This window comes from Babylonia areolata, chromosome 15 (assembly GCF_041734735.1).
Source record: "Babylonia areolata isolate BAREFJ2019XMU chromosome 15, ASM4173473v1, whole genome shotgun sequence".
Taxonomy (NCBI): domain Eukaryota; kingdom Metazoa; phylum Mollusca; class Gastropoda; order Neogastropoda; family Buccinidae; genus Babylonia; species Babylonia areolata.
Window position 1 is genome coordinate 4,205,910 of NC_134890.1, and position 10,000 is coordinate 4,215,909.

Below are 10,000 nucleotides of genomic sequence, written 5' to 3' on the forward strand. Positions count from 1 at the left end.
ACCAGAATGATTTTCTCTCCGTTTATACCGAGAAGGATCCTGGCGATCCTGTTTTGAAAGACTGCTGATGGTTGGGACTACAAGGCAGTGCTGTACCGTGGGTGTCCTTTTATTCTGTGTCCACGCATCGAGCAGGTCCGGGTGATGTAAAAACCTGCAGTGTTTGGTCAGAGGAAATTTGAGCACAGCTGTCACAGACGCCTGCATGAATTGGATGACCCTAAACTTCATGGTCCCATTCTTCCGAAGTTGAGCCCACAACACACTCCACTCTGAGTAGGAGCCGGCGACGAGCCGAAGAAATAGCAACGCTTCTGATGGGATTCGAACCCCTGAGTCCTCCCCACCGACAATAACCACTTCACCGCGGTGTCCCGTGTTGTTATGTCACCTTTATTCCTTTTTGCGGGGTTGTAGTGCGAAAAATAGGATTTACCGTGACGTACAGGAAGAGATAAGAGAGAGAGAGAGGAAAAAGTAGAGGCGAAGATGAATGTCAAAAATTGTGTTTGGCTTCGTATTCCCAAACCCTTTGGCTTCCTTGAATAACATAGGAGGGAAAGCGAAGCCTTGGTGTATGCACCTTTTGGCTGAAAAACGGGAGCGGGGGAGGGGGAGGGGGAGGTGGAATCTGAAACCCCACAAGGACGGATGAGCAGACTCTGCGCTGTAGGACAGATTAAATCATGTTGTTGTTGTTGTTGTTATTCATACATATTTGGTTTTATGTCAGTAGTGATGTAATGGTTATCTGAAGTCTAAGCATACATACATACACGCACACGCGCACACGCACACACACACACACACACACACACACACACACACTCAGGGACACACACACATACACACACACACACACACACACACACACACACACACACACACACACACACACACACACACACACACACACACACACACGGAACATCTCCTACACAGAGACATATACACACAGACACAGTCATAGAGACACACACAGACACACACCCACACTCACACGCAACATCTACACAAACACATACACAAACACACACACAAACACACGCACGCACTCACACACACACGCACACACGCACGGACACACACTCTGTAGGACAGATTAAATCATGTTGTTGTTGTTATTGTTCTTCTTCTTCTTCTCCTCCTTCTTCTTCTTCTTCTTGTATTTGTTGTTGTTGCTGCTGTTGTTGTTCTTCTTCTTCTTGTTTCTGTTGTCGCTGTTGTAGTTCTCGTTATGGTATTGTTGTTTTTGTTGTTATTGTTTGGTTTTGGTTTCTGTTTGTAATCTCGGTGAAGCACTTCTACTTTTTTTTTCTTTCTTTGTTTTTAATCAATGTCCGTCTCAAGTTCTGGTGTGATTTTCTGCCTCTTGATCCTTCATTCATTCGTTAATTATTCCTGACTTATCTATTTACATGTTTGCATTATCATTTACTTACTCGTTTACCTAATTACTTACTTAAATTGCTTTATGCTTCCTTGCTTGGTTGCAAGTTGTCAACCCAAAAATGTACACGAATATACATGCAAGCACTCAAGGCCTGACTAGGGCGTTGGGTTATGCTGCTGTCAGGCATCAGGAGGAGGAGGAAGGTGGCAGAATGGTTAAGACGCTCAGCTGCCAATACAGAGAGTCCGTGAGGGTGTGGGTTCGAATCCCGCTCTCGCCCTTTCTCCTAAGTTTGACTGGAAAATCAAACTGAGCGTCTAGTCTTTCGGATGAGACGACAAACCGAGGTCCCGTGTGCAGCACGCACTTGGCGCACTGAAAAAGAACCCATGGCAACGAGAGTGTTGTCCTCTGGCGAAATTTCGTAAAATGAAATCCACTTTCATAGGTACACAAATATGTAAGCATGCACTCAAGGCCTGACTAAGCGCGTTGGGTTATGCTGCTGGTCAGGCATCTGCTCAACAGATGTGGTGTAGCGTGTATGGATTTGTCCGAACGCAGTGACGCCTCCTTGAGAAAGTGAAACTGAAACTGAAACAGGCATCTGCCTAGAAGATTTTGATGGAACGAATGAGGATTTTTTGTCCGAACGAAGTGACGCCTCCTTGAGAAACGCAGTTCATTTTACATTCTCCGGTGTTTTGGTTTGACATGGTGGGTGGTTTGTTTTTCGACAGGGGTGAAGAGAAAAGTGGGGGAAATAATGGGTGACAAACAAAGGGGAAATGATTCTTGATTTCAAAAGTGCCAGCGTCATCTTTGATGTTAGATTTCCTGCCCCCTCCCCCCACCCCCCCTCCCCTCCCACCCACCCCACTTTTCCCGCCACATTGCATCCACGGCTTCCGGTTTTCCCCTTTAATATCCTGTTGCAGATCGGAAGTGGCAAAGACATTAAATGTTCTTCTTTTACTGTCTTGTTTTGTTCTGTATTTTTGGTGTGTATGTGCGTGTGTGTGTGCTTGTGCGTGTGTGTGTGTGTGTGTGTGTTGTTGTTGTTGTTGTTTTCTTTTGGGTTTTTTGTTGTGTGTGTGTGTGCGTGCGCGCGCGTGCGCGCGCGCGTGTTCTTGCAGAAGAGACTTCAAAGATACACGTGCTTCGCTGCAAACGCTAAAGATGTCAGATGGAAGGCCAGTATGTGTGTGACAGAGTCGTTCTTCGTGTTGCTCATTCCATGATAGAAAGTCCCCTTCCCACGCAATATTTATTTACAACTAGCCATTCCCGACTTGCTTATCGTGGTTTTTTTCCCCATCATGAAGACATGTCCAGTGATAATGTATTTCGAACATGATGCATGAGTAATGGGCAAGGCATATTGGTTTAGCGAGCTGATAACAAAACATAGATAGGACAATAACAATACGATGATGTAAACGCTTTATTAATTACTATTTCACAACGCAGATTCAACATCATGACCTTAGGTCTGTTTTGGGTTGTTTTCTTTTCAGAAAAGAATAGTTTTAAAAAGCCTTTGTCATGCATTTCAAATTCATATTTTATCAGTTGGTTTCTCCAGATGACAAAGGAAGATTTGTTTTTCTTTTTTCTGCCCCATGATATGCGCCGTTTCAGTGGCATTACTTCCACGCCGCTCATTTAGATTCCCCCATACACGGCCACACCTGGGTTCGTCCGTCACAGTTCCAGCGTCGGCAGTCCACAGGGAACCATCGATATCAGGTCGCCAGGAGGCCACACACCAGAGGAGACCCTGCACTGCTGCTGAATCACTTCGGTGGTGTTCAGTGGTGCCTGTTCTGATTTAACGTACTTAGGACACCGCACTAAGCCCCCTACTAACGACAATAATTGCTTAGTCGCGGAGCCAGACTGAGTGAGCGTCTCTCCCAGAGTGGAGACCGCCACCACGTCCCTCAAACATCAACCCCTATGAATCTGCCGACACTGAAGACATTGACAGGACTCACCTCAAGCACGGAAGTGGAGGGGTATTGAAACTGAGGTCACCATGTGAGCAGGGCATGAAAGGCCACAGACTTTGAGACTGTTTTGTTTATATTGATGATGATGAAGGAGGATGACGATGACGATGAGGATGTTGCTATGGAGGTCCATTCTGGTTTGGGATTGCGTGACAAGGTTGTACTCTACGCTTCCTGTCATAATGATATCCCGGCGTTAACCAGGCCCGAGAGATACAGACACTTGCAGTGTTGGTCAGGTAATTAGAGCAACACACCCAAAGACGCATCCTTGAAGTGGATGACACTCGACTGTGTGGTCCCAGTCTCCCCATTTAAGCCCACAGCACACTCAACTCTGGGTAGGAGCCGGCCACGCGTCGAAAAACCCACCTACGCTGGGATTCGAACCCACGTCCTCCCAGCCGTCAGTCCGCGATGCTAACCACTTCGCCACGGCGGCTGGTAAGGAAGCTACACTTAACTCAATCTACACCACCGCTACATGCCTGCTACAACTGCCCTGACAAGACAAGACAAGACAAGACAAAGTCTTTATTTCGAGGATAATAGATAAGCACTGGTATGCTTTTTTACATCCAGTCCCCGCCCTGTACAGGGTCGACACTTCACAATATTAAATAAAATGAAAGCATGGTGTTAATAGAGATACACAACAGAAGAAAAAAAATCAAAACAATTATTTAACACACACACACACACACACACACACACACACACGCACGCACGCACGCACGCACGCACGCACACGCACACACACACACACACACACACACACACACACACACAGGCACAAGCATGGTGTTAGTAAAATGTATAGGAAAAAATGAACCAAATGAAAGAAACAAACACACACAACACACACCGCACTATAGATCAGAGTGGGGGATGGAGGGTGAGGGAGGTTCTCAGTCAACCATACACACTTGGCAAACAGTATCATTAAAATGAACGATTTACATTACACATTATGGCATGGCATAAGGTGGGAAAGGGAATGCTTTTTTAAGGTGGTTGGGCAATGGTGTTGTTCAATTGTTTCTAGGAGTGAGTTCCATAGGCTGGCGCCTGAGTAAACCAGACTGGATTTGAACAAGTCAATTCTTGGAATTGGGATATGGACTGTGGGGAGATTCCTTGATGAATTTACAGAAAATCTGTCTATTAATGTTGGTGGTGCATTACCTGTCATAATCTCTTGCATCATGATTCCTTTATTGTGCTCTGTTCTACGGATTAGTGGAGGAATATTCGCTTGTTTATAGTCTGAGTCTGAAAGGGAAGTCTTTGTAAGGAGTACCAGCTTGAGCCCCCGTTTATGAAGATTCTGTAATGGCTTCATGGTGTTCGCACTTGCGGAGTCCCGTAGTGTTGATGCATTATCTATTGTAGACTGGATATGTGGTTGAAAAAATAATTTCCGTGAATGAAGGTCAAGGAAATGTTTGATTTTGAATAGTTCATGGGTTTTCTGGGTTGTCTTTTTGCAAAGGGAATGTACGTGAGGATTCCAAGTGAGATTGTTGTCAATTATGATCCCCAGAACTTTGTGATCACTGACCTGTTCAATAGGTTGGCCTTTAAGGAAAATTATGAATAGTGTTTTGCCTCTTTAATCTGATTGTGATTAACATGCATTTTGTTTTTTGAGGGTGAAGAGAGATATGGTTTATTTCGGTCCATCTAACGAGCTCATCAGTACTTTCTTGTAAGTCTTTTGCAAGAGCGACAATGTCAGTATGAGAAGTGTGCATTGTTGTATCATCCGCAAAAAGTTCGCAGACGGATTTCGGTTGGAACGGTAGGCCGTTTATATATATTGAGAATAGTAAAGGGCCTAGAATAGACCCATGAGGAATGCCATAATCAGGTGTTGTTGGTGTACTCATTGTCACGCATTGTTGTCTGTTTGTCATATAGGATTTAAGCAAACTAAGACAATTGGTTGACAGACCATACAGTTCAAGTTTTCTAAGTAAGAGGTTGTGGTCTATCACATCAAATGTTTTTTGTTTTGTTTTCTTGTTTGTTTTGTTTTGTTTTGGGTTTTTTTGGTGTTTTCTTTAATCAGCGATTAAAACACCACAATATCTATTGTCTACAATGTTGACCAATGGTACATGAGACCACTGCAGAAAAAATTTTAAAAACCAGTGTGGTTCACTAAAACAGCGATAATCGATGAAAAATTGTTGTTTTAACTGGTCAAACAAAGCTTCGTTTTCATACTTCCGGAATCAGTGAACAGTTCAGTTTAGAATGCGAACTGTACCAAGCAAGAATGAACGAAGTTGGAATAGTGTGTTGGTACGAGAATACTCGTACCAGGTCCACAGAGGAAGTAATTATGGTACGAGTTATCTCGTGCCTGGAGTAAAATGAGTTAACATATCTTTGTCTGTTGTGTCGCAGGTAGTGGACGATGAGGCTTTGAATGAGTTAACATATCTTTGTCTGCTGTGTTGCAGATAGTAGATGATGAGGCTTTGAATGAGTTAACATATCTTTGTTGTGTCGCAGATAGTGGACGATGAGGCTTTGAATGAGTTAACATATCTTTGTCTGCTGTGTTGCAGATAGTAGATGATGAGGCTTTGAATGAGTTAACATATCTTTGTCTGCTGTGTTGCAGGTAGTGAACGAGAAGACTTTGAATGAGTTAACATATCTTTGTCTGCTGTGTTGCAGGTAGTGAACGAGAAGACTTTGAATGAGTTAACATATCTTTGTCTGCTGTGTTGCAGGTAGTGAATGAGAAGACTTTGCTGACCATCCGGAACTACATACAGCAAGGCTAACCAAGAGAAGACGATTCCAGACAATACCAGGTACCACACACACACACACACACACACACACACACACACACACACACACACACACACACACACACACACACACACACACATGCACGTACGCTCATACAAGAACGCATGCACACACGCATTATCTCACACGCATGCACTCACACACGCACATACTCAAGCGCGGGCGCGCGCGCACACACATGCACGTACTCGCGCAGGCATGCACGCACGCACGCACGCAAGCACGCACACACACACAGAGCGAGAGAGAGAGAGAGGGAGAGACAGACAGACAAACAGACAGAGATTTCTTCAAAACCAGAAACAATTTATTTTTAATGATTTCTTGGAGAGAGAGAGAAAAAAAAAATCTTATCTCACTTCTTCACATGTCTTTTTTTTTTTCTCTCTCTCTTTTAATCTTTTTTTTTTCTCACGTGGTGTTAATGATTACCCGAGACACGCGTAATGCAGAAGACGACGAACAGGAAGTGGAAGAAACACAACGAGCACAGGATAAGATGAATAAGGAAAGGGATACTCCACTATCGCAGAAGAGATAAAGAGACAGGGGTGTGGGGGGGGAGCGGTGGAGGGGGAGGGGTAGTGAAGCAGAGAGAGAGGGGGGGGGGAAGGAGAGAGAGAGAGAGGAGATAGAGAAGGGGGGGAGAGAGAGGGGGGATATTTACGGCCTTTATTAGAGAGAGAGAGGGGGAGAGAGGATATTTACGGTCTTTGTGTGTGATATAGAGAGAGAGACAGAGAGAGAGAGAGAGAAGATGTTTATGGCCTGTACGTGAGAGAGAGAGGATATTTACGGCCTTTATGAGAGAGAGAAAGAGAGACAGAGAGAGAGACAGAGAGAAGATGTTTATGGCCTGTATGAGAGAGAGAGAGGATATGTATGGCCTTTATGAGAGAGAGAGAGAGAGAGGAGATGTTATGGCCTGTATGAGAGAGAGAAAGAGATAGAGAGGAGAGAGAGAGAAGATAGAGAGGGAGATAAGATGTTTATGGCCTGTATGAGAGAGAGAGAAGAGAGACAGAGAAGATTTTTATGGCCTGTATGAGAGAGAGAGAAAGTGGAGAGAGAGAGAGAGAGAGAGAGAGAGAGAGAGAGAGATGTTTATGGCCTGTATGAGAGAGAAAGTGGAGAGAGAGAGAGAGATGTTTATGGCCTGTATGAGAGAGAAAGTGGAGAGAGAGAGAGAGATGTTTATGGCCTGTATGAGAGAGAAAGTGGAGAGAGAGAGAGAGATGTTTATGGCCTGTATGAGAGAGAGAGGGAGAGAGGGGGGGAGAGAGAGAGGGAGAGATGATGTTTATGGCCTGTATGAGAGAGAGAGAGAGAGAAAGTGGAGAGAGAGGGGGGAGAGAGGGAGAGAGATAAGGATAACCGTGTTGTGTTCCAGAAAGGCCATGGCCCAATCTGAAGTGGTAAACACGAATAAGAAACAATTTTTAAAGTGATGTTGTACTGTTAGAATTTCCCTGGTTTGTTGTAACTTCAAAAAGCTAACATGATAAGCAGACTGACATTTGAAATGGTGGTGAACATGATAATGTCATTCCAGTTATTGTCTATTTCTTATATAAAATAGCCACCATTACGATTCTAAAGAAAAAAAAACCCAGCTCATATCACAATCATATAAACGTTCTCACCCAGCCCCCTATTCCAGCCACCCACACACAGCCACACATCCCCACCCCCCACGCCCCCACACACCCGATCATTTGACATGTGCACACAGCAGCAAAGACAGAAGAAATGTGCAAACACAAAAATAATCAGCTTTTATTCAAGACTGGCATAGCCTCTTTAATCCTGAACAAGCCACACAGAACACACAGACAATACAGAACAAACGCATGGTTGCCTCGGTGGGTTTTTTTTTTTTTTTCAACTGGAAATTAACAAAACAATGAGGCCAGGAGATGAAATGATTAACAAATAGTAAAGAGTGGTAACTCTCTCCATTCACAAGGTACACAACTTCAAGTCAGTGCTGGTTGTGTTGTCCCCTGACAAAACTGTGTATACGAAATCCACTCCGACAGGCAGCCAAAATATACGTAAATGCACTCAAGGCCTGACAAGCGCGTTGTCAGGCATCTGGTCTAGCAGGTGTGGTGTAGCGTATATGGATTAGTCCGAACGCAGTGACACCTCCTTAGGAAAAGGCAAACTGAAACAAACTGACCAGTTTCCAGTTGAAAAAAAAACCCCACCGAGGCAACCATGTGTTTGTTCTGTACTGTCCATGTGTTCTGTGTGGCTTGTTCAGGATTAAAGAGGCTATGCCAGTCTTGAAGAAAAAGCTAATTTGTGTTTGCACATTTCTTCTGTCTTTGCTGCTGTGTGCACATGTCAAATGATCGATATAAGCACAGGCCCGGCGCTTCCTTTTTTGAGGAAGTGTCTGGGTTTGTTCCAATGTACCTTTTATTTACCTGCGTGCTAGCTGAATCGGTAGCGTAATTAGCGCTGACTTGAAGTTGTGTACCTTGTCAATGGAGAGAGTTACTACTAGAAAGTCCAGACGTTTGAGACAAAATGCTTCAGACGACTGCTTGGAATCTCATGGAAGGACAGAAAGACCAATGACTTTGTCAAGAGCCAAATAACTATGCTAGTGGGTCCACTGGAACCACTCTTAGCAGTGGTCAAAAGGAGGAAGCTGTCATGGTTCGGGCATGTGACACGCCACAATTCACTGCAAAAGACAGTTCTACAGGGAACGCTAGAGGGTGGTAGGCGAAGAGGGAGGCAAGCCAAATGCTGGATGGACAACATCAAGGAATGGACCAATATGGATAGCGCTACGCTGATACGACAGGCAGAAGATAGAACCGGATGGCGTCGTCTGACTACGGAATCGTCCCTCATGTCTCCTCTACGCCCATCCCGGGCAGGAGAATGAATGGAATGGAATGGACCACTCTACTATTCGAAACAAACTGAATTGAAACATTATCTCCTTGTCGGACTTTCTTTCTTTATTATGCTGTCTTTCTTTCTTTCTTTCCTCTTTTCTTCCTCTGATACTCGACTTCTCAGGATACCTCACGTCAGAAGTAAGACCTATGGACACAGATCGTTTTCTTTTCAATCGCCAAAGACGTGGAGCAAGCTCCCTGATAACCTCCGTCATTCTGATTCCCTCGCATCTTTTAAATCTCGTCTCAAAACTAAACGTTTCCCTCAGCAGTAAGTTCAATTGTGGCAGGTCCACTTCCTTTGCGTTAGCTGTGCTTGACTATGTGTGTATACATATGTATGTGTACATAACTACATGCATGTATATGAATGCGTATTGTGTGTGCGTGTGTTTATGTAGTTTGTGCCTGCCTATGTGTGCGTATGTGTTAGGGTAGCCTGTTAGATACACATGTATGTTAAAATGTATGTATGCAGCGTGTGTGTGTGTGTGTGTGTGTGTGTGTGTGTGTGTGTGTGTGTGTGTGTGTGTGTGTAGTCACATTTTGGTGTGTGTACGTAACATAGATATAATGTTTTATGTTAACAAAAGCGTTTCTGTAAAGCAGATTTCTGGATAGTGTGCTATATAAGTATCCATTATTATATATCATTATTATTATTCTTTCAGCTCTCCATCACATTCAAATCAAGACAGAAAATATGCTTTGGGATACATGTCAGCTTTTTCCATTTTTACATCTCTTTTCGCCCACTGAGATCTGCTTCGAGATGTCTGACTGCCAGACGTGAAACTGGATCCCTCTGATCAGTAGAAGAACGTCTTCTCTTACAGTCTTAAAAAGAA

General features: G+C 44.1%; 1 protein-coding gene across 1 annotated transcript in view; it reads left to right on the forward strand.

The window, feature by feature from the left end:
• The window catches only part of LOC143290145 (nociceptin receptor-like), a 388,332-nt gene that overhangs the window by 290,491 nt on the left and 87,841 nt on the right, over window positions 1-10,000 (forward strand). Inside the window, exon 5 of the mRNA XM_076599447.1 lies at window positions 6,150-6,233. The gene's annotated coding sequence lies outside the window, so the exon portion shown is untranslated. The remainder of the gene's footprint in view (window positions 1-6,149; window positions 6,234-10,000) is intronic.